The sequence below is a fragment of the Rhinolophus sinicus genome, chromosome 2 (genome assembly GCF_057876585.1).
Source record: "Rhinolophus sinicus isolate RSI-liver-muscle chromosome 2, RSI-T2T, whole genome shotgun sequence".
NCBI lineage: Eukaryota > Metazoa > Chordata > Mammalia > Chiroptera > Rhinolophidae > Rhinolophus > Rhinolophus sinicus.
Genome location: NC_142502.1, coordinates 78,363,148 through 78,387,895, shown reverse-complemented (window position 1 = coordinate 78,387,895; position 24,748 = coordinate 78,363,148).

Below are 24,748 nucleotides of genomic sequence, written 5' to 3'. Positions count from 1 at the left end.
AAAGTACTCAGTAAACTTGATGATTGATGGTTGACTTAAAAAAAACAAAACATTCCATTTTGTCATATTAGGAAACAGCAAAATAAATTTTAATTCTGAAATACCTTCCCTTTGATATTTTATAAATGTAAGTGCAACAGTGAAAATGAAAAATATATGTAGATATTTTTGACATTCCTATTAAATAGTTATTCCTTAAAAAGATGTTGCATTCAAGTGTATTAAATTTGCTGTTCATATGTTATAATGCATTTAAAAGCTATTTAACAAAAAAAAATCCAAAATAACTAAGAGTTATAAATGTAAAACTACTATTCAACCTGAACAAATCATTGTGGTCAGTGTGAATAATTTTTCCTTTTTTTTTTTTTTTTTTTTTTTTTTGTAACTGGCCGTAATTATAATCAAGAAGCATAGCCATTTTTATAAATGCTGACAAAAGTGCTCACTTGAAAATATATGACATCTGAGGATTTATGAATGCATTTGTACACCCAAAATGTAGTTTGGTCTGAAATAGATGACACTAAACTACTTCTTGTTAGAAGTAAGAAAATGTGTTAATTGCATTTAATATAGTTTATTACACTGTAGTCAACACAGGCCATCTGTCCACACAGCTGCTTCTTGGTGGTTTCAACCGAGTGTGTATTTTAAGGGAAAGCACAATTGAAAAGAGCAAAACAGTCCACATTGATTGAGTTTGTGATACATGATTGTGTGAAATAATTTTTTAAAAATGTATACCAGAGTAAAATAATATATACCAGATTTTTCTCCTGTGTTAAAAGTGATTTGGTTAAGAATATATTTTGATGAAGAATTTGACTGAGAAATAACTAAAAGTTCATTTTGACTAAAGACACAAAATTAAAACACACACACATACAGAACTAAACAACTTTGTTTAATATATAAGTAGATTTTTGGGTTTGAAATTGAGAAAACGAGAGGGAAACAGGGAGGAGGTTGAGATAACATAGCACGGGACTAGAAATTCTGTTGGAAAAATGTGTTACTATTAAAAACAAGAATATTAAATAGTCAAACAGTTATTAGCATTTCTATGATGTATTCTAGCTTACTAAAAGTTCAGTAAAGTCTACTAGTCACACAAAAATTGTCATGAGTATTGTTTTTGCTTGGTAAAGATCAAGGACAATGCCATCAATCGCTAGGTTCAGCTAAGGATCAATAGTAAAAGCATGGTGGAATAGAGTCAGGTCTTTTAAACTAGGCAGACTAGAGAGACGAATAAACTTCTAGAAAGATAGAGATAATCATGAAAACATGTTACTCCCCTCTAAGTTCACAGATATCTAGAGATGAGGATGCCACTTCCCAAGCAGATGAATCTTAACTATATTAATTGAATTTAATATAATTAATTGTAGTATAATTGGTATAGGATTATTTTAGAGGGAAAGGTGGCCTCAGCAGGTAATTCTGTCATGTTGCTTTTTGAGGAATGACACTAAGAGGTAAAGTTTATAAGTTTACCTCTGTATAAAGTGCTTTTCTGTGCCAGGTGATTTTTAAATCACTGCATATTACCACAGCGAATAAAGAAAACAGAAATCCTTGCCCGTATGATGATTATATTCAAGTGGATATAAGAGACAGTCAAAAGAAAAATTAGTAAAATATTCAGTATATTAGTTGATGATAACTGTTATGAGATAAATAAAGCTGGCAAGGGAATATTAGGGAGAAGACACGATTTTTACTTGAGCGAAAACCTGAAGGAGGTAAAAGCACGAGTCAGATAAACATCAATGTAAAGTGAGTCCCAGATATTGAGAACAAGTATGGACTCTGAGGTTCAATTCAACCTTGATGCTCAAGAAAGAGCAAGGAGGTCTGGGGTCACAAATTATGATAGGGTCTTGATGTCAATTTCCTCTTAATGGAAATATCTCCAAATTGATAAGTACTGGCTCAACTAATCAATACAAATTTATTTTATAAACAGAAATATTGAATAAGATTTAAAATAATTTTGTCTGAATAATTGATAACCCCTAACCTATGCAAAATCATGTAATATTTTATAATGTTATTTTAATGTATTCTTCTTATCCTGACTCTATTAGTAAAGTAATTATCTATGATTTTGGATCCTTGTGTTATTTGATTTCATGGTTAGACAGGACGATAATCCAGGAGATGTAAAGTATTTCTGGAGTTCTTTATTGTTCTTTATCAGAATAAAACTGATAACGTGTCAGTAGTACCAGAGTAAAGAAACAGGAAATGTCTTATAAAATATTCATGCATTCATTTATTCAATTCAACATATTTTTTGAGCAGCTGCCATATGCCTGCAGTGTGCTAAGCACTAGGATTATGGTACTATAAACAGACATGATTTTTTTCCTTAAGAAGGTTACATTCTGGTAGGAAATTTATGTGTTATGCAAGTGATACCAAGCAAATTTGAGAGAATGTTCTATGGAAGCACGTAATGGCAGGGATTCTTCTTGTCTTGGAGAAAGACAAGGCCTCACAAAATAAGAAGATACTAAAACTGCGTTAAGGGATAAAAAAGTATTATTTTGTTCAAAGAGAGAATGATCAAAAATACTAAATGATGTTGACAATAGCAGTATTTCAAGGTCTAAAAATGGCCACGAGGTTGGACAAAGCATGCAGGATGTCTTTTGTAACTGTGATGAGTACAGTCTGGTCACAGGGGTAAAATGAAAATTTGACTGAAGTTTACTCATAAAGAAATGGAGGAGAGGAAGTGGGAACTTAGGCATAGATGTAAACACAGAACTGCTGACAACTCCTTTGAGGTCTTTTATGATGAATAGTGATGTAAAATAAATTAGGAGATAAAGGTGGCATTAATAGTGATTTGCTTTTTAAAAAATGATCTTAGAGCATGAAATTGGTATCAATGAGGAAACATTTGAGATCTCACTGCCCAGCATGTGTCGTAAATTTGGATCAAATAAACTTTTATAAAAAAATTCTAAAAAAAAAAAAAAAAAAAAAAAGGGTCAATGACCTAGTGGACTTCCTTATGTAGATGGGAAGGGAAAGGATTTAATGCAGAGGTAAAAAGAGTTGGACATAGAAAATGGCAAAGAACTATTCATCCAGAAGGCAAAGCATGTGTTTCCATTGCAAATATTAATATATGTGGAAAGATAAAGAATACCTCTTCTCACACCTTCAACTTACTCAGTGGGGGGAAAAGACAGGATTATTTGTTAACAGTGGCATTTGGAGACGGGTCTTGTTGATTTAAGAAGAGAGAATATGTTAAATAGTTGTTGAGTTAAGTGGCCCCCTTCAGGGTAATGGTTGTGAATTGAAATTAAAACCTTCAAGTAGCCATGTTCAGGGACTGGATTGCAGGTGGGATTAGGTGGTGTTTGGATTAAATTTATAGTTGGAGTTTCATCAGTTTCATCAGGTGAATATGATGAAAAGAGAAAGTTAAAGGAATATTGAGGGTGTGTACAGAGAGAAGTTAAATGTTGGACCACAGAATCTATCCTGAGGTGAGTTGATTAAAGACATTAGGGGTTTTGGACATTGCAAATGTAGTTAGGTGGATAGATCAAACATTCTGTGGTGTCTAAGAGTCTCTGGAGATGGGACACCCAAAAGAGTAAGCTACAAGGATGAAGGTGTTGTTTAGAGAACAGAGTATTGATACTAAAATCACAGTGGGAGAGCTATTGATGGTGATACTGGGTAAGTAATGACCAATGATTAAGTAATGGTCATTGCAGGAGAGGTGGTGAAGGAATTGTGAAGCCAGAGTATTAAATGCATTATCTAGACAAATTTTCAAATCATTAGAATCATGATGGGATTAGTATTGAGAAAGTTTAAATGCATTAGCCACAATCCATATCTAGGTCTGTGTCTATGGGCCACAGTTATTACACATTTAAATTTGAGACTAGTTTCAGGTCGTTTTGTCTCCAATGATGCTAAAAACTGAGGTGGAAAAAGGCATTTCAGGGACATGTGTCTCAGTGGATGTGACAGTCTCATCTTCACACATAAACACCGTTTGTCCTTAGTGAATGGTCAGGAAATCATTTGATTAGCAATTTCTCTCCATAAGCAGAGCAGAGAAATTGATATTCACTGCAAATTTATTAAACTCTTCCACTCTGACTCTGGTTTTGTCCTACTTAGCCAGAGTTCAGCATTTGTTGAAAGTGTGCTAATTCTCATTGCTGGCAGAACAGGCCGTAGAGCCAAGTGGTACATTCTCTGCAGACAAGAAGTTGCCTGGTGATACCAGTTGGCAGATAGATAGTGGTCTTCAGGATGTCACAATGTCTTCCAGGAGTCATCAGTAATTTTCTGAATTTTTCAAATGCTCATTTTATAAGAGCTGTGATAATCTGTAAAATTTGCATCACTGGATAAATACAGCATTTGAGGTAACTTCACCTCACCCTTAACATTAGTGTGTTTATACCTTTTTGGTAGGAAACAATTTTATATCGCTGTTTATGTCTACAAATGAGAAATGTATTATTAAGGAATCTTTTTATTTAGTATCAGCTAACTAGAGTCCTATATCATCTATGGTATTATAAAATTACAAAGGAATGGGCTTCCCATCTATTTCCTAACTAGCCTTGGGATAATATGAAACTAACCAGAGTTTCTGTATATTATCTACTGATCATGTCTTAAGGGTTATTTCTTCATGGGTCATTTAGGTACTGAGGTAAATAAAGCAAAAGTAAAAAACAAAGGGTCTTTGTGCAGAATTGCTATGAGTACTCCTGGATGATTTTTTTATTTTTTCAATAAAAATATTCTATTAAAACCAACATAACTACATATTCAAAATTAGGAGTGAAGTGGGATTAAATAAAACAAATTGAGACATGAGATTATTTTTATTATAAAGGCAGGATTAGTGATCAATATAATCAGAACATGGAATAAACTCTCCTATTAAATTTATACTTTTTTTTTTTTTAACCAGAAATAGTTTTTCCAAGTCTGTAAGTGTGGATGTTTTGTCGCTCTAAAAATTTCCCTTTTTATTAAAAACAGTGCTACAAAAAATATGTGTCAATAATTCTGCATGTATGTGAGTATACCTATATTTTGGCATATATTATTCAAAATTGAATTAATAGATTAAATGATATCAATTTCCATATTAACAAATATTGACACAAACTTTCCTGATAGTTTCTGTAAATTTGTATTTCTACTAATAATGCATAACAATATTGAGTTTTATGCAAATGATTGGATTTATATTAACTAATTTATTCTGGAATTTTCCCTATCCGAGTCTTTGAAAATGATATATTAGTGATTGTTACATATATGTATTTTATTATGACAAGGCAAATATTTTTTAATATTTCATTTATTTTTCTGTTTTCTATATCTTCATCACATTCCCCATTTTTTTCTGTGAATATTTTCATTATTTATTAAAGCAATGTGTGTATTGCATAATTTATTCTTTTGTCAATTCATTGCAAATGAGTTTACTCCAATTGGTTGATAGAATTTGTTTACAGAAAAATTTTCACTGGCTAATAGGTAAAAAGTTTTATGAAATATACTCATCTGTCATTTTCATTTTGACTGCCAAATATCAAGTCAAGCTAATAAAAGTCTTCTCAACTTTAACATTATATCTAAAAATTATTGTATTTTTTTTCTAGTATTGTTATAGTAAGCTCTCTTTTTAAAATGTATAAACATTGAACCCACCTATATTTTATCTTGGTATAATGTAAAATGTAAACTTTTGTTTTAAATAACTAATCAAGTGTTAGAAAAAATGTATAATTAATCATTTCCTCACTAATATGAAGAACTACTTTTATTAGTTAACAAAAGTGTCTATTATTTTCCATTGATTTGTGTATTCTTGTCATAGTATGTAGACAGATAGATATAAATATAGATATATTATGCATTTGAAAAAGTTAATATTTGAGAGTTCCTTGTTTGGTCAAACATTTCCTCATCACTCTGAATATTTGTTTTCAAATATGAAATTTAGAGACTATTTAATCAAGTTTTTTAAAAAATCCCTTTGAAACTTTGATTTGTATTGCTTTGAATTTTAGATTTGCTGGGTGAGACTGGACACCTTTATTGTATTGTGTCTTCCTATCCAAATAATGTTTGACTTTCTATTTACAAAATCCTCCTTTATATCACTCTTTAGAAATATAAAGTTTTCTTCATATACATCTTTTATAATTTTATTAATCTATTCACAAATGTTGCATTAATTTCATTTATTTGTCCACTGAAATTGCTAACTAGTCTTCCATTATATTACCTAACTAGTTGCTTTTTATATGGTTATGCTATTTACACTTATAGTTTTGTAACCATACATTTTGTTACAGGAGGCTACGTAATGCCTCCAGCCTGGTAGGCCCAAGGAAGGGTCCTTAACGGTTGGGTTCTTGACAGTGCAAGAAATAATCGAAGCAGGAGCCAAAATGAAAGTAAAACAAAGATAAGTTTATGCAAGAGGAGGAGAGGCAAGAAGCAGGCTACTCCATAGACAGAGCAGCCTTGCTCCTGCCAGGGTTGGAGCCTTTTATTAGTGTCCCTTTAAGTAAGGACTGTATATTCAAATTCGTAAGAAGAATATTCAGGAGCTTTCTAGGAAAGGGTGGAAAATTTCTCAGAAGGGTTCCATGGGCTATTTTGTGTCTTTTTAAGGTCATTCCATTATGATAATGGCGGCACAGGGTAGCATTAGCATTCTAATGGACTGTAATGGATATATATTATGTCTTAGGTCATTGTTTGGTGATATTTGCCACCAAGTTGATTCTCATTGGTTGAAGCCAGTCTTAGCCAGCTCACAAGCCTTCAACCTTCAGTCCTGCACTGGGGTCTGGTGGTAAGTGTCAGTCTCAGGTTCTTGTTCCGCAGCCAGTCCTGCCTTCTAGCTACCTTGATTTAACTGAATTTTAATATTGTGCCCATAATTTTTAGTATTAAATTATCTTTGAATTGTGCTCACTTTGGCAGCACGTATACTAAAATTATCTTTGAATTTCTGCACCCCTATAGCCGGTGGATAATAAGATATTTTGTTGTTGTTGTTTCAAAATATACACCTACTTTAATTTTGTTTTATCATTTTTTTAATTGTATTAAATGTATTGGGGTGACAGTGGTAATATTACATAGGTTTCAGGTATACAATTCTGTAATACATCATCTATGTATCACATTGTGTGCTCACCACCCATAGGCAGTTCTCCTTCCATCACCATATATTTGATCCTGTTTACACTCTTCTACCACCCTCCTGCCTCCATACCCTTTGGTAACCACTAAACTGTTGTCTGAGTCTATGAGTTTTTGTTTCTTTGTTTGGCCTGTTCTTTTGTTGTTTTTGGTTTTAAATCCCACATATGAGTGAACTCATATGGTTCTTGACTTTTTCTGTCTGACTTATTTCACTTAGCCTAGTAATCAAATTTTTGTTTCAGACAAACTTACAGAATAAGTATTAATGAGAGTGGTGAGAAAGTGCTTACTTGTATTGTTATAAACACGTATAAAACATTTTTAGTGAATAAATATTAAGCATGAGCTTAGAATAAACTTGTTAGAAGATTAAGATTCACCATAATGGGATAATATAAATTATAGGTGTAGATAACTTTCAACATCAAAACATTTTTTAAATTGGTTTTATGGCTAACCTCATTTTAACTGATACTACTTGCTCTGGAGCTAATGGTAAAATTTGCTTCCAAATTCCAACAGAGCACATTTCAGTAGTAGAAACCACACTACAGGAATCACAATGCATAAAGCCTGTGTGGCAACACCTCTGCCCACTGTCCCTTTGCCCTAAACAGAGGGCATTAGTTGAGAGTCAAGAGTTCCAGATTTTGGTAATGGCTTTCCACACTCGGGCCCGTGGTATGATTTCTGTTCCAGGACAGACACCCATTAAAACAGACACTGTTTTATTCACCCATTTGAAAGTCAGTGGTCCAGAGAACTGCCCAAATTTATTTGGAGTAGAGAAGAGCAGAAGCCAGGATAAGAGATGTCAGTCTTTCTGCTTGCATAGAAAGCATTCTTGCATAATTCTGAGCTATGGAAAATATAGCCAAAGGTAGGCATAGATTCAATCTGCTTGCTTGCATCCTTAGCAACTGCACATTGAGATACTGTAAAAAGTAGACTTGAGGTGGGCTACCTGCTCTGGGGGGTGGGGAGAGAAAGGTTGCAGCAGGCAATTGCCACCAAGCAGGAAGGAGCCACAAGAGCAACAGGGAACTATGGATGCAGGAGAACAGAGGAGCCTCCCAGTAGGCAGTTTGAGAAACACTGGAGGTCCACACTCATCAGCAACTAATGGTTGTTCATAACTTCCATAGATGTCTCACCCTCCCCTCTTATTCTCTCCCTCCTCCCACAGTTCAGGGTGTTAGCCTCAAGTAACCCTTGTACCTGGAAAAGTGAGACCAGACGTAAGAGGAAGGGAAATATCCCATAAAGCAAGGAAACCTTAACATTAAGATCAGAAATGATGCAGTTATGAAAATTTTCGTAGTTGAATCATATTACAAAATCAAAATCACCCAATAATACTAAATTTAACACAAAGGATGAGATATGTTCATTGAAAATGTATAAAATTCCCCACAACTATCAAGCCATGTGGTCCTAGCACATGATGTTGATATCATTTATTGGCAAAAACAAAAATGTTCATACCTAATATATATGCTATAGTCTAGTTCTCCAACCTAGAACAAGTTTTATAAAAATTATGATTGTCTGGGAGGAACTCAATACTGATTTAATACTTAATCAAAAACTTTAGTTTGAGGTCCATAATCAATTCTCTTCTTTCTGATTTTTTGTTTGTTTTGTTTTACAGCATTTTTGGTGGATCTAATGTTTAAATGATACTGAGAACAACTGCTCTAACACAGGACTTCTCATACATTCATGTACCTATGAATTATTAGGATGTCTTGTCAAAATTTCACATTCTGTTACAGTAGGTCTATCAAGATCCCCAGTGATATCAATGCTGCAAGTCTAAGACTACACCTTTTTTTGTTTAATTAAATATCTTTTTTTTTTTATTTTTTTATTGGGGAATATTGGGGAACAATGTGTTTCTCCAGGGCTCATCAGCTCCAAGTTGTTGTCCTTCAATCTAGTTCTGGAGGGCATAGCTCTGCTCCAAGTCCAGTTGCTGTTTTGAACCAGCAACCTTGTTGTTGAGAGCTTGTGCTCTAATCAACTGAGCCATCTGGCTCTCCCAAGCCTACACTTTTAATAGAAGACATTTTAAGTGAAATGTTGGAATTATCTATTTTGACAAATTTTATTTGAATTCAGTTTTGAAATCTGTGCCTTGTGTTTTTGTTTTGTGTGTGTGTGTGTGTGTGTGTGTGTGTGAGAGAGAGAGAGAGAGAGAGATCATGCCTTGAAAACATACTAGTTCTTTCACATGTCAATTTGCTTTCAAATGTTTTTTCAGCGATAATAAATAATCATCTTTTAAACTCATTACATTTCTCTTAAATTTATGTTTACTTTTTCTAATTTGTAATTTTCAACGTATTGCATTTAGGATGATTTTTCTTGATTAAGTCAGATAATGGCATATCTGTTACTGTAGTTTTCATGAACAATTTACGTGTTTTTTTTAACATACATTTGACTGTTTTATTATTTCATTACATTATATCTCCTGTTTTTGTTACATTAATTTTATTATTAATATCAATTTTATTCAATAATAATTAATTTTTACTTTGGTTGTTTAGACATATGTATTTAAATCTTTAAATCTAAGTCTTTAGCTATCATTGGCCAAATAATTATCTTTAGCCATCTTTTGCCAGAACCAGGAGTTTGGGGAAACTAGCATGTTCATTGCAATTATTATCTGCATTTTGCAATTTGTGTTTTAATCTTTCTCTTTATTCAATAGCTTTTTTTTAATTAAAGTTTATTGGGGTGACAATGGTTAGTGAAGTTACATAAATTTCAGGTGTACAATTCTGTAATACATCATCTCTATACCACATTGTGTATTCACCACCCAGAGTCAGTTCTCTTTCCATTACCACATATTTAATCCCATTTACCCTCATCTACCACTCCCTTCCCCCCTTACACTCTGGTAACCACTAAACTATGTCTGTGTCTATGAGTTTTTGTTCCTCATTTGTTTGTCTTGTTCTTTTGTTGTTTTTGGTTTCTATACCACATATCAGTGAAATCATATGGTTCTCTCCTTTTTCTGTCTGACGTATTTCACTTAGCATTATAATCTCAAGATCCATCCATGTTGTCACAAATGGACCTATTTCATCTTTTCGTACCACCAAATAATATCCCATTGTGTATATATACCACAACTTCTTTATCCATTCATCCATCGAAAGTTTTTGAGATACCGCCATACTGTTTTCCATAGTGGCTGCACCAATCTGCAATCCCACCAACAGTGCAAAAGGGTTCCCTTTTCTCCACATCCTCGCCAGCACTTGTTTGTTGACTTATTGATGATAGCCATTTTGACTGGCGTGAGGTCGTATCTCATTGTGGTTTTTATTTGCATTTCTCTAATGACTAGTGAGGTTGAACATTTTTTTCATGTGTCTGTTTGCCATCTGTATGTCCTCTTTAGAAAAATGTCTCTTCATCTCCTCTGCCCATTTTTTAATTGGGTTGTTTGCTTTTTGGAGTTGAGTGAGCTTTTTATAAATTTTTGTTATTAACCCCTTATCAGATACATCATTGACAAATATCCTCTCTCATTAAGTAGAATCCCTTTTTGATATATTGGTGATCTCCTTTGCTGTAAAAAAGCTTTTCAGTTTGACATAATCCCACATGTTTATTTTTTCTTTTACTTCCCTTGCCTGAGGTGATATATCAGTAAAAATCTTACTCCGGGTAATGTCTTAACAGTGCCTTTTGATGGGTACAACTTTTTAAATTTTCACTATTGTATTTTCCTTAATGTTTGGTATGATTTATGTGTTGTTTTAAAACTCTGTCTATACTCTGTGGTCATGAAAATATTCTCATATATTATATTTTGTAAGTTTTACTATATATTTATTTATTTTGCCTTGTCACTTAGTTTTGTAACCTATCTACACTTAATTTTTTTTTTTTTTTTAATGTAAAGGAAGTAGGCATCCACATTTCACTGTTTGTTAACAAACTTTCTATTTTTCCAACACCATTCATGGAAAAGACCATCTGTCCCACTTTATTGAGGTGTTATCTTGTTACAAATAACATATCAAGTATCATTACTTAATGATTACACTTATATTTTAGTTTAATTTCTCTATTTGCTGGACAGTTACTAATAGTAAGTTGACTTAATTACTATAGCTTTGTCATAAGTCTTGATAATGCAAATCTTTCCACTTTATTTTTCTTGTCTTTGTTATATGAGACCATTTTGTTCTTCTTATAAGTATTAAAATCAACTTGTGAAGATTCCAAAAATCTTACTAGGATTTGAGTATAATTATATTACATGTCTAGAATAATATAGGAATAATTGATATTATTACAATCCTGAGACAGAATCATTTATGACAATGGTGTAAGCTTCATTTATTTAGGACTTTTTAATATCTTTTTATAAAATATTTAGTTCTTCTGTAATGTGTCTCAATAAAATAAAATAAAGCAATGCTATAATTTTTCCATATATGCCTTGAATATATTTTTTATATTTATCCCTAATCATTTGCCTCATCAGATCTTATTTTATTTATTTAATACCTCTTTTTCTGTTTGAATTGGTATATGAAAAAATATTTGGTATATTGATTTATGTCAAGAAACCTTGCAAACTCTCTTGGTAATTCTTTAAAATTAATTTTTAGGTCTTTTGGATTTTCTACATTCATAATAATGTCAGCTTCCTTTACAATTTTTATAGATTCTATCCTTTGTGTTGTTTTTTTTCATTTACTCTAACTAGAACTTTTAGTTGAGTTGAATAAAAGTGATTATAGAGAACATCTTTACCTTCGTATATTAGAGGGAAAGCATTGATACATTAACTGACTGAGTATAAAGTATGATTTAATATACATATGCCTTGTGAAAAGATTACCACAATCAAGTTAATTAATACACCATCATCACATTTAACAGTTCACCATTAAGTATGATGATGACTACAAATATTTCATAATCTTCATGAGTTAAGTAAGTTGACTTCTATTGTTACTTTACCAATAGGGAGTTTTTGTTTTTTGAAAGTAATTAAATCTGTTTATGAATGATAGTAGACTATAATTTTCCTATGAGATATTGTCCTTATTGGATTTTTTAATCAAAATTTTGCCATTCTCATAAAATGAGTTAGAGAGTGTAATATGTATTTTATTCTCTCTAGGCTTTTGTGCATTATTAGAATATTTTCCTCCTTGAATACTCAGTGGAATTTACTAGTAAAGACAAGTAAACTTAAAGTATTTCTTTCTTGGATTTACTTTTCTCATGCAATGTATTTCCCATATTCTAATCAGGCATGCTATTTGTTTTACAGATCATTTTGGTAGTAATATTAATGTTAAAATATATTAAAGTAGATAGTTGAGATATCACAGTTGTTAAAGTGCTAAATATCAGACTCGCATTATCTTAATAAAATACAAGTTAATTTTATGTTTGTGTAAAATAGGTTGAGCAGATGTTACTGCCAGGTGGTTTTCTTCTAATCAGTGACTTCACAGACCCTGGCCCTTTTTCTAGTAGCTTTGTCACCTACAATGTATGGAGCTGGAGTATGTGAGACCATAAATGATTGAGCATAGGAGCTTTAGGAGATCAATCTGGAAATATGATACCCTCATCATGTTTAATTTGCTGGGGCTCAGTCACATCGCCCCTCCATGCTGCAGATCTGGTCTAGCTGCTTACCAAGAAAAAGAGATTGATGGGTTAGGTGGATTAAATAAAAGCCACGGGCACAGTATATTGTTTCTAGTAATTTGCTTATTTATTTTATATATTCAAATTATATCTTCTAAAAGTATTAATGATATAATTTATTATGGTTCTAACAATGTCAACTATACATTATTTCTACTTTTTTAATCGATCTGTACATTATTTGTGCCATAGTTTTCCCTGTTTATTTGTTTCTTGGTCAGTATCACTACACAATTAACAGTGTATTCTCTTTTGAAAAAAGTAACTCTTGGCTTTGTTGGCACATCCTGATAGATATCTATATGTGTAATTGATTTCTGCTCTTCCTTTTTTTTGTTCTCTGCTTTCTCTCTCATGCCGTGTGTGTGTGTGTGTGTGTGTGTGTGTGTGTGTGTGTGTGTATTTATTAATACTGGTCCTTTGTATTGATATTCAGATCTACTCTAAAACTTTTTAACTTAAAAGTCTAGTTAAACATTATTTTATTTGCCAACAACTGAACTAATTTACACATATTTTTGGTTCTCAGCTCTTCAGTTTTGGAAACCCTAATATCTCATTCACAACACATTTTAGAATACATCTAATCCAGTTTACCAACTAAGAAGATATTTAACATGATGTTTCATATATATATATATATATATATATATATATATATATATATACATACATATATATATATATATGTTTCATATATATATATATATGAAACATCATGTTAAATATCAATTGTTTAGGATCATTTCCTCCTTTCTACAGTCTCACTCCTATCCCCATATATATATATGGGGAGACTGTAGAAAGGAGGAAGATCCTAAACAATTGATCATTCTTGGAAAGCCAATTCATAATAACTAGTATTTATTGGCTACTGAGTTTCTGTCCTCTGATTTATAGTAATTTTCATTCCTGAATGCCACAGTGCACATTATACAGTAGATGATCCATATTGAGTCCTGTATCGAATGCTATACTTATTCTCCTGGGAAAAGTTACCATACTTGAATTGGCACAGAGACTAACTTTTGGATGTCTATTGCTCCTGGATATTTGAATCATCTTCAGTGTTTGAGATAATGCTACTCATGGACAAATATAGTAGATGATAAATTTCAATAAATCTTTTGGTCATTCCTTTCTGAAGATTCCAAATTCCCATTATCTAACATTCTGATGAAATACTCCCAACCTTATTTATATTTTATAATTTTCCTACATAATTAATGATTTGTACTTTTCTTAAAACATTTTAACATACTGAGTACAGGCTAAATTGCTCAGTCCCTGAATAACATCTCATGTCAGACCTTATTCCACAAATTAGTCAGTCTAAATGGTTGATCCAATATGTATCACCTACCCTATAATGTGTACTGTGGCATTCAGGAATGAAAGTTACTATAAATCAGAGGACAGATACCCTTTGGCAATATTATGAATGATTTATTTCCCTAAATATTTTTATTCATTTATGGTATCACCAGAGTTCTCATTTCTCTCCATTTTGTCCACAGTTGTATGTGTCAGCAGTAATTTTAGACATTCTGGTAGGCATGGTTTCGAATAAGTATTTTTTATTACCTATGAATTTAAGCATATGAAAATATAAGTGTTTTTGTGTCTTTTTCAATGTGTTTCTCCTCGATGTAAGGGTTCTTTGTATTTTCTGCATATAGGTCCTTTGATGTGTATAAGAATTGTAAATAAAAACTCACATTTTGTGGCTTATTGTCTAATGTTCGTCACATGCCTTTCAATGGGTACAACTTTTTAAATCATCATCATTGTATTTTCCTTAATGGTTGGTATGATTTATGTATTGTTTTAAAACTCTGTCTATGCTCTGTGCTCATGAAAATATTCTCATAGATTATATTTTTTAAGGTTTACTGTATATTTATTTATTTTTCCTTTTCACTTAGTTTTGTAAACTATCTGGATCTAAATATGATAAATCTATCACAGAAATAACACTATGTATTTAAGTGGGAAAGGGGAAGAACATATCATCTAGTCACATTGGTAGGTGAGCATAATGGAAAGATTTCCTGCAGGAAATCCTGCTTATGTAAATCTTGTAAAATAAGTAAGATTTCACAGGGACACACATTAGCAGGGATAAGAGTTATGTTAGCAATTGAAACATTCTGGGGTGAAAAACAATATATACAAAGACAAGTTCTGAATAAACATGATAAATAAAGCAAATTTAAGTAGCGTTAAGTGAAACTGGCAAAGGTCTTTTATGACATTTTAAGATGTTAGTACTTACATTGAAATGAGGTCAGATTATTTTTAAGAAATATAAGGAATACGGACATGGGAAAGGAGAAATAGAAAATAATGGAATGGAAAGGGGAAAAAAATGGAATAAAGACAAATTTAGAAAATTCAGTAGCAATGTTTTTGACCAATGGGATGAGAAGCAGTGACAGAAAGGGAATGACATTTCATCCACTAGAGAAGGTGCTCTCTAGGGTGATTCCAAGATTTTAGGTATGAATAGCTAGATAATTGATGTAGGAATTAGAAGAACAAAAGATGATCTAGTGAGATGTCAAAAGGGAGATGAGACTTGAATGTTAGCACATATGGTTACAGATCCATATGAGACACTTAAGTGAAAACTCCCTGACATAAGTGTTCAAGAGAATGAATAGGTGTCATCATCATCTCTGTGATATTTGAAAATGGTGATATGAATGACAAAGCAAGTAAGATTTACAGGACTAAGATGTGTGGCTTTGCAAAGCCATTTCTAAGGATGGAACCTGAAAAAGCATTCTTTTGTGGGCAGGCAGGAAAAAATCCTGAATAGGAGAAAAGAGAGACTAAAAATAATGAGGAAAGGGGTTGAAAGAAAATTAAAGTTTCTGTCTTAAAAGCCAAGGGAAGTGAGTTTCAAAATGTAGGAAGGGCAGAATAGTGTCAGTAGAAGAAAAATAAGCATGTTAAGATCTTAAGCATGTTAAGATCTAGAATGTGTCTCATATACTATTTATCCTCAAAACAATATGATCTAGGGAAACATAGTGTCTGTGGAAGGTCATTATCAGAAATGTAGATGGAGGAAGAGTAAATGAGAAATTGGGAAGTGCAAAGTGTAATTGTGGTCTACTCTTCCAACTAAGAGTAGATTTGGTGTTAAGGACAGGATGGAGAAAAGGAGAGATTTGTGAAAGAAGGATGAAAGTTCTTGTTTCAACAATGAAGAAAGATAATTAAATGTATCACCCAATGTATAATAAAATGACAAATAAATATTTTAAAAAATCAACAAAACAAAAAAAAGAAGAAAAAAAAAAAAAGAAACAAACTATGTGAACGTACGGGTGCATGTATCCTTTTGAATTAGTGTTTTCATTTTCTTAAGATAAATACCCAAAAGTGGAATTGCAGGCTTATATGGTAGATCGATTTTCAGTTTTCTGAGGAACCTCCATACTGATTTCCACAGTGAATGCACCAATTTGCAATTCATTGAGCATTATTTATGATAGCCAAGATGTGAAAACAGATGTCCATCATATAGATGAATGGATAAATATGTGATGTGTGTGTGTCTGTGTGTACATATATATGCATAAGATCTGTGAGATATATCATATATATAACATTATACACACACACACATATATTGGGTTATTACTTAGCAATAAAAAAGGATGATATATTTCTATTTGCAACAACATTTATGGACCTAGAGGGTGCTAATGAAGTCGGGCAGAGAAAGGCAAATACCACATGGTTTCACTTATATGTGAATCTAAAAATAAATGGAATATAAAAATAAACAAATAAAGTAAAACAAAACAAAAACACACTCATAGAAACAGAGATCAAACTGACCATTCCCAGAGGGTTGAGGTTTGGGGGATGGGTGAAAAAGGTAAAGGGGAATATAGTCAATAAATAAGTTGGCGTGACGACTTACTAAACTTAATGTGGTGATTGTATGGAAGGTATATAAATGTTGAATCACTATATTGTATACCTGAAACTAATATAATCTTGTATAACAATTATACTTATTTTTTTTTTAATCTAAAAAAAATAAGTGAAACAACCAAAGCTAATATTTAAGAGCTTATAAATCTATCAACAATCATGTTGGTGAATTTACAAACAAAAGTAGTTTATGTTAGTAGGATGAGGCAGTTTATGTTAGACATTGAAAGTCGATGAGAGATTAGACTTGAACTCCTTTTTTAAAAAAGTGTAAAGATGGATGTTACACCTTTCTAGGCAGAGGGATATCTTTTCTCTTTGGAAAATGTTCAAAAGAGATAACTAAGTTATGATAATTAAAAAAAAAGTATCCCTTTTTTTGAGTATCATTGTTCAATAATGTACCTGTGTTCAGTCTGTATTATTAGCAAAATTAAATACCATATGCTCAATAGCTACATTAACTAGCTTTTGATATGGCCACTAACCACTTATAAATTACTCCACATTTTTGATTATGTGAAAATTACCCTCTACCTTCAGTTCATGATCAAGGAAGAAGACATTAAAAATTATAAACCTAATCATGGCCCTTTAGTTTCACATAGGAGACAACAGGAGATTATATATCAAGAGGTAAACAATATCCTTTTATTTCAATTTTCATTTCTTAGAAGGACACATGTTTAAAACCTTTTTACTCTAAACTGTAAACACTTACAAATTAGAAATTATTATTATTTATTAGGAGAAATAAAGAAGGACATTGGATATTTGGACTGAGTAAGTATTACAGAAAAAACAATTTGAGAAAATGAATTAAGACATTAGGTTATATATTTTATATCTTTTCCTTCTAAAAGCAAAGATGATTCAAATAATTCTTTATGATAGTTATATACAAACAAGGAAGGCCTTTGGCATTCTGTTTATGTGGCATGCAGGGAACCCACTGAAGGAACATCACGTCTTGTGAAGGAATGTTTTAATGAAATTAAATTTAATTACTTTACTTATTTATTTATTTACTTATTTGTTTATTTATTGAGGGTGCAGCTCACAGTTGTCCATGTGGGGGATCGAACCAACAATCTTGGTGCTACCAGCACCATGCTCTAACCAACTTAGCTATCCAGCTACCCCATTTTATTTTAAAAATTTTATTTTTAAATTTTAAAATTAAAATTTATTGCGGTGACAATTGTTAGTAAAGTTATGTTGATTTCAGGTGTGTACAATTCCGTAATACATCATCTAAATATCACATTAGGTTCATCACCCAGAATTAGTTCTCTTTCTATCACCATATATTTGATGCCCTTTACCCTCATCTACCACCCCCCAACCCCCTTACCCTCTGGTAACCACTAAACTATTGTCTGTGTACATGAGGTTTTGTTTCTTCATTTGTCTGTCTTGTTTTTTTGCTGTTCTCAGTTTTATATCCATCATATCAGTGAAACCATATAGTTCTTGACTTTTTCTGTCCCCTTTACTTTGCTTAGCCTAATAGTCTCAAGATCCATTCATGTTATCACAAATGACACTATTTCTTTTTTCTTTTTTTTTTTTTTTTTTGTGGCAGAGTAGTGTTCCATTGTGTATATGTACCACATCTTCTTTATCCAATCATCTATTGAAGGACACTTTGGTTGTTTCCATGTCTTGGCCACCACAAATAAAGCTGCAATGAACATAGGTGCACATATGTCTTTATGGATAAATGTTTTCAGATTTTTTTAGCAGGTACCCAGGAAAAGGATTGCTGGGTCATGTGGTAATTCTATTCTTAATTTTTTGAGGAACCAGTAAAACCATATCCGTCAGAATTTGTTGTTGTTGTTGTTCAAAGAGGAGTAATTTTTAGCAACTATAAACTAGGCATGAGTATTCTTTGTAACGGTTTAAAAATTTTGGTACAAAACAATGCTTTGTCAGATGAACTGGGGTTGTTCCATATGGCACATGAACACAAAACATAAATTGTAGATGGCACTGAAGTAGGTAAATGATGAAATAGTCCCCAGACCAGAATCTGGGCAGTGACTATGCCTGAGATTAAATTAATAAAAGTTTCATTTATTCTTATTGATAAAGATAGTTAATAGGAGAATCTTGCTGTGATTTTGATTTTATATGAAGACTATTTTGTCTGTTTTTTTCCTGTTTTCAAAAACATATTTTTTCTTTCTATGGAATAAGTTAAATTCACCACCTAAACTAAATCTGCCTTAGTCTATATAGGCTGCTACAACAAAATTACCATAGACGGGTGGCTTAAACAACAAATATGTGTTTCTCGCCCTTCTGGAAGCTGGAAAGTCTAAAATCAAGGCACCAGCAGATTGAGTGTCTGGTGAGAGACAGCTTCCTGGTTTGTAATTGGCTGTCTTAATGCAGAGAGAAGCAAGTTCTCTCTAGATAGTAGGTTACCCTCAATTTTACTTTATCAGGTCATAAACAATAAAAAAGATAAAAATTATTAATCTAATCATAGCCTCTTCATTCCACATAGAGGACATTAGAAGACATTTTACATATAAGGAGGTAAATACTGTCCTTTTATTCCCATTTTTGTTTTCTTAGGACACTAATCCCATTTAAGAGGACTCCATCCTGATGATCTCATCTAATCCTATTTATCTCCCAAATGCCCCACCTCTTAATATCATCACTTTGGGGAGTACAGTTTCAACATATGAATTTTGGGGAAACAAAAATATTCAACCTATAACAAAAACTTCAATGTATTTTTTTTTTTTTTTTTAACACAAATACATTTTTGAAATCATTAAAGAGAGGTGAACTCAAAACACTCAACTCATTTTAAGAGTCCATATTCCTGGGGTAAGCAGAACTTCTTACAAAACAGTGACTCAATATGGTCCTCTGGGTGTGTGTCACTCCTTACACAAACACAATGGATACATGTATGAATATCTAGAACAAAGGAACAAAGCTACAATGGTGGCCCAGTTTATGCTGAGGACATTTCTGACCATCACTCCACAGTCACCTGGGATGCCTGATTTCATAGGCTCAAGACTGAAGATAGTCCATGCTTAAAATACATTAGTACAAACTTAACAAGATCAATAGTGAAAATCAGCATAGGGTAAAATAGTTTTAAAATTACCTTCTAAATAACTTTTGTGTTGCATTTTCATGGGGATTTCCACTTTGAATTAGCTGAATGGGTATCTTTAGAAAATACATATATTTTTTTTTCCTGTTCTTATTTTCTAGTTATATATTAGTGACCATTGAGCAAAATTTTCTGGCCAGATTAACAGAACTAAACAAAGGCTTGCAGATGAAAATATCCTTAGACTTTCTAAAATCTCTAGTCAATATTTAAAAACTAAGGTATCTAAGAAGTCCATATGTCTAAGTCCTATTTAAATTGTCTTAATTTTAAATTTGTAGTATTTTTTTTCTGACTTAGATTGTTTGATTTTAGTGTGACCCCCTAAATACAGGTACCCACAGTACTTCAAATGTTACATTTTGAGTAATTTGTGAATATTATATGACAGGGTGAGAATTTTTTGACCAAGAATATAATAATTGCCATAGCTGTATATCTTCTTCTACAACAAAATGGTACAGCTTTATGGAATAATACATTTTTAAGGCAATTTTTAATACCATTTTAGACTTAGATATAACTGTCTTCTTTGATTCTCTATCCTTATACATATTACTGGGGAAATAAATTAAAAAACTGTCATCATATCTGCCCCAACTTCTTTGAGACTAAGTTCACTTTTCCCTTCAGTCTGTCTCAGTCCCATCCCTGCTTGGGATTACTGGGCATTGATGTCTGTATACTGTAACCATGATCCTATTACAATCCTATTTAGACAAGATTCTGTTTCAGTTTTTGCTCTGTGAAAACGCCTTTTCTGCTCCCTCAGCTCTCATGCCCCTGATTCCAACCCAGCAACTTAGATAGCTAATTATGAAGACACATCCTAATGTTAAATGTTGCACAAGGTAGTTGTAGTTTTTGCATATGATTTTTAACCTGTCATTCTTTGTTTTTAGGAACATTTACATTAAAACTTTGCCCCTCATTCTGAAATGCCCATCTGTTCCTGCTGTTTATTTCTAGCCTTAAATAGTGAATGACATCATTATAATTTCTATGGCAACCAACTGCATTGACATTAAAAGATGATACAGCCTTCAGATAGTACAAAAACAGCAGAAGCTTGTGAACTGTTAAAAACAATGTCTTGTGATCATGCAAATGTCTTTAATAAAAGAAGGAAGGATTTTTTGTAACTCTTTGAAGGCATATACACTCAAAGGCTCCAATAATCTGATGAGTCCAAAAAAGTATTTTATGCACTAAATGTTCTTAAGTTTTAAACTTTGATATTTTCCTAAATTCTGTACAAACACTCCATTTTTCTAATTTTGGAATGAGAAATCATGAGGGGATAACACAGTATTTATAAAAATGCCATTGAAAAATTACAGTATAATAGCTCATGGGTTTACTCAAACATTCTCTAAGTCTTTAAATCCAAGATAATGTAGAGTGGGACGTTTATAATTGTTGCAGACATGGGAATTATGTTGTAAGGAAGTATCAGGAACCTAAAAGAGTACAATAAGCTCTGAAATTGAGAAGGTAGAGATGTGGAAGCAGGAAATCTGAAATACTCTCAGTCGTTTACAGAATGCACTTAGGTAATAAGTCAAGGCTGCTGTGTGAGTGAGTGTGTGTGTGTGTGTGTGTGTATGTGTGTGTGTGTGTGTGTGTGTGTAAGAAAGAGAAAATATGTTGCACAAATGATGGATCATCTGAATAAAAAATGTTGACATGTTAGGATGGAAGCTATGATGTACCCCCCCAGATACGCTACCTGGGCACCCCTCCTATGCCACTAAAACTGTTGGTGGATGAGCACTCAAATGAGGAGCTTCCCAAAAAATTGCTCTCTGTGAAAGAGAACTGTTACATCCAATGTCATCTGGTAATCCATGCCCTACTTGTAATCTATGGCAGGAATATAGAGGCCATTCTATATGTAAGAATATAGAGGCTCAGGTACCTTGATTCAGGGTTGGACATTTCCAAAGGGCCGACCCAGTTCCAGATCTCCCTAAGGTAGAATGAGACTTTTATGCTATGACTGTTCACAGTTTAATTCCTCTTTTTGTCTAATCATACTTTCTTCATTTTCCCATAGGTGTTGATTACTAGGGTGCTCCTAAGAATTTTCTACATACAAATCTCTGTCTCAGAGTTTAATTCCTGGTAACTTGACTCAGATAATTGATGTCAGGAGTAGTCAAAGGAAGTAGATTCTAAAGTGAGATTTATCATGATGATCACCTAATGCCTAATAGACAATGAAAAGATCATCACAGCTGCTAGGTGGCCACCATCCCTGTGGTGACTTTGATGGGAAACAAATGGAGAAAAGTAATTGCATCAGTGAGAGCAAGAATGTGGTATTTCAGACGTTCAGAGAAAGTCCTTATTTTAGGACTATGGAATTGGTTGGCTGTTGCTGGGGGGTAATTGACACATTGGAGAAAGAGAACAAATAGCTGAGTATGTGTAGTTAAAGTTAAGTCTCTAAGCAAGAGGCCTTCCCTACTTGATGACGCGTGGTTTCAGGTCCTGTGGCCAGAGGGCAGAAAAATCTGCAGGCCAAGAATTTAAGAGTAGTAGATCTTCGGAGGAGGTTGAATTTCAACTTCAGCAAGTTGACTACTCTAAGATTGGGGCCCTAATTAGGGAGGAATGATACCTTAGAAACATCATGAGGATACTGGAAAACTTTAAATTTCCATATCCCTGTGAACCTTCTGGGTGAACAAGAGTGTCCACTACTTTCTGTTAAAGTCTTTGAAGGGAGATGTTACTGTGGTCTCTGTCTTTGCGAAAAAATAAGTACCCCACTCATGATCTACCCCCAATTCCCCTCCAGGCCATGGAAATAATAAAGAGGGTTAATTGACCACATATCTGGTTAAAGATATACTAGAAGTATTAAAAGAGAAAAGGGATTACACGTCAAAGGAACTGTAGAAACTAACCTGTATGTGGACAGGATCCTGGAGAGTATGCATGGGCCTGGGTTCTGAGGTCCTGGATCATGGGAGAGCTGGATATAGTTACATCAGGAGTTTATTGATGTGTTTACTCTCCTTAATACAGGTGTTAACATTCTGTTAAGGACACAAGAAACTGTGCTTACACATTATAGGACGGTCCTTGAAGAATGTTCTGACCAACACTAAGTGAAGTACAAATGAGAGAAATATCTTGGCAAACAGTGAAAGATAAAATCAAGAGTTTCAGAGAAGGGGGTGGATAGCCTAGGTAAGGTCTGAACACTCAATAACTGACTATGTTCCCTGGATGATGGGAGTGGTCTGAGGATACAGTATCTATCAAAGCAGTAGGCACTGTGCTAAAGAAAAAAGTAACAGCATCACAGAGAATCTCTGTGTTGGGTTGTCTCTGCAAATCAGGGCTGGAGATAGATGATATTGTTACAGAACTGGGGCACCATTTAGCAAAGGGATGGTAAGATCCCAAAATATTAGAGGGTGCATGTTGATGCTTAACTATCAGAAGCAAGGAAGTGACAGAGTAATTTTTGTAATGAATGGCCAAATTAGAGTGGTGACATTATAATGGCAATTCTATATTTTGGAATATAGATTCAACACATTTTTTCTGAATGATAGGGAATTCTTCCAGCATTTAGTGAGTGTAAATGCAAGACAGGTTACTACAACAGGTTTAAGCCATTTGAATTATACCCATTCAAAAACAGTTACTGAAATGCTACTAAGTCCTGGCAGGGAAATAAAGCACCTTATTAGGGGACATCAGGTGAATATGCAGCTGGAATAGTCTGTCATGGCTTTGGTTCTGTCAAAGCAACCAAATCTGCTGCCCAACAGCAATCTATTTTAAGATAAAGGTGATATGCATAAGATTGAAAATGAGACTATTCTAAATTTACCATCAAGCTCTACAAGCAGGGAGCCTAGAACCTAGTGTCATTAAACATTGTTGCATCAGGGACTTTCCCTCAGCTCACACTTATTGTCAGATAAGGAGTGGGTATCCCTTATGACCAATGGATTAAGGAAGAAATTGCCACGCTAGCTTAGGAGATGGTTTGACTCACTAAAAATGGAAATCTGCTGCACTATACTCCATACAGGTGTGGTCATGAAAGATGTAATCAAAGACAATGTATGTGCCCAGTGGTCAGATCTTTGTGTAATATTCTTTGTCTTCTATGTTTTGTTAAAAGAAAGTGGTCAGAGCTAAGAATATATACTTGCAGATTAATGAATACCTACGCTGGTTTATTAGAGGCCTGGAAGTAGAAAGATTGTGATGTTTAAGGATCAAGGGATCTGGAGGAAAGTCATGTGGCTAGAGTTCATAAACAGTAATGATTTTTGTATTGTATATTAAGAACCACCATGGAAGAGACATGACAGAAAAAAAAAATCAAAACAATTCTACCAGCCAACCTTTTTTATAAGTCTCCAATATTGTCAAATGGCAGCAGAATTGGTGTAACCATGGTAGCAGGAATGTAGACTACACATAGTTATGGTTTGGGTCCTACTCAATGAGGCTGATCTAGTCATTGCTGCTGCAGAATATGCAGTCTGCCCCAAAAGGAGACCAACACTTATCTCCCCTAATATGGCATTTCCTTCTAAGAGACCAGTCAGACAGTTTGACCCTGTTATCTCTGGTATTTGAATCCACAAATGTTCTTGATATGTGCTTGGCTTTCATGTGCTCAAAGCATAAGTCATCACCACTAATTGAGTGCTAATAAAGTATTGATTTAATCACAGAAAGTCTCATGTA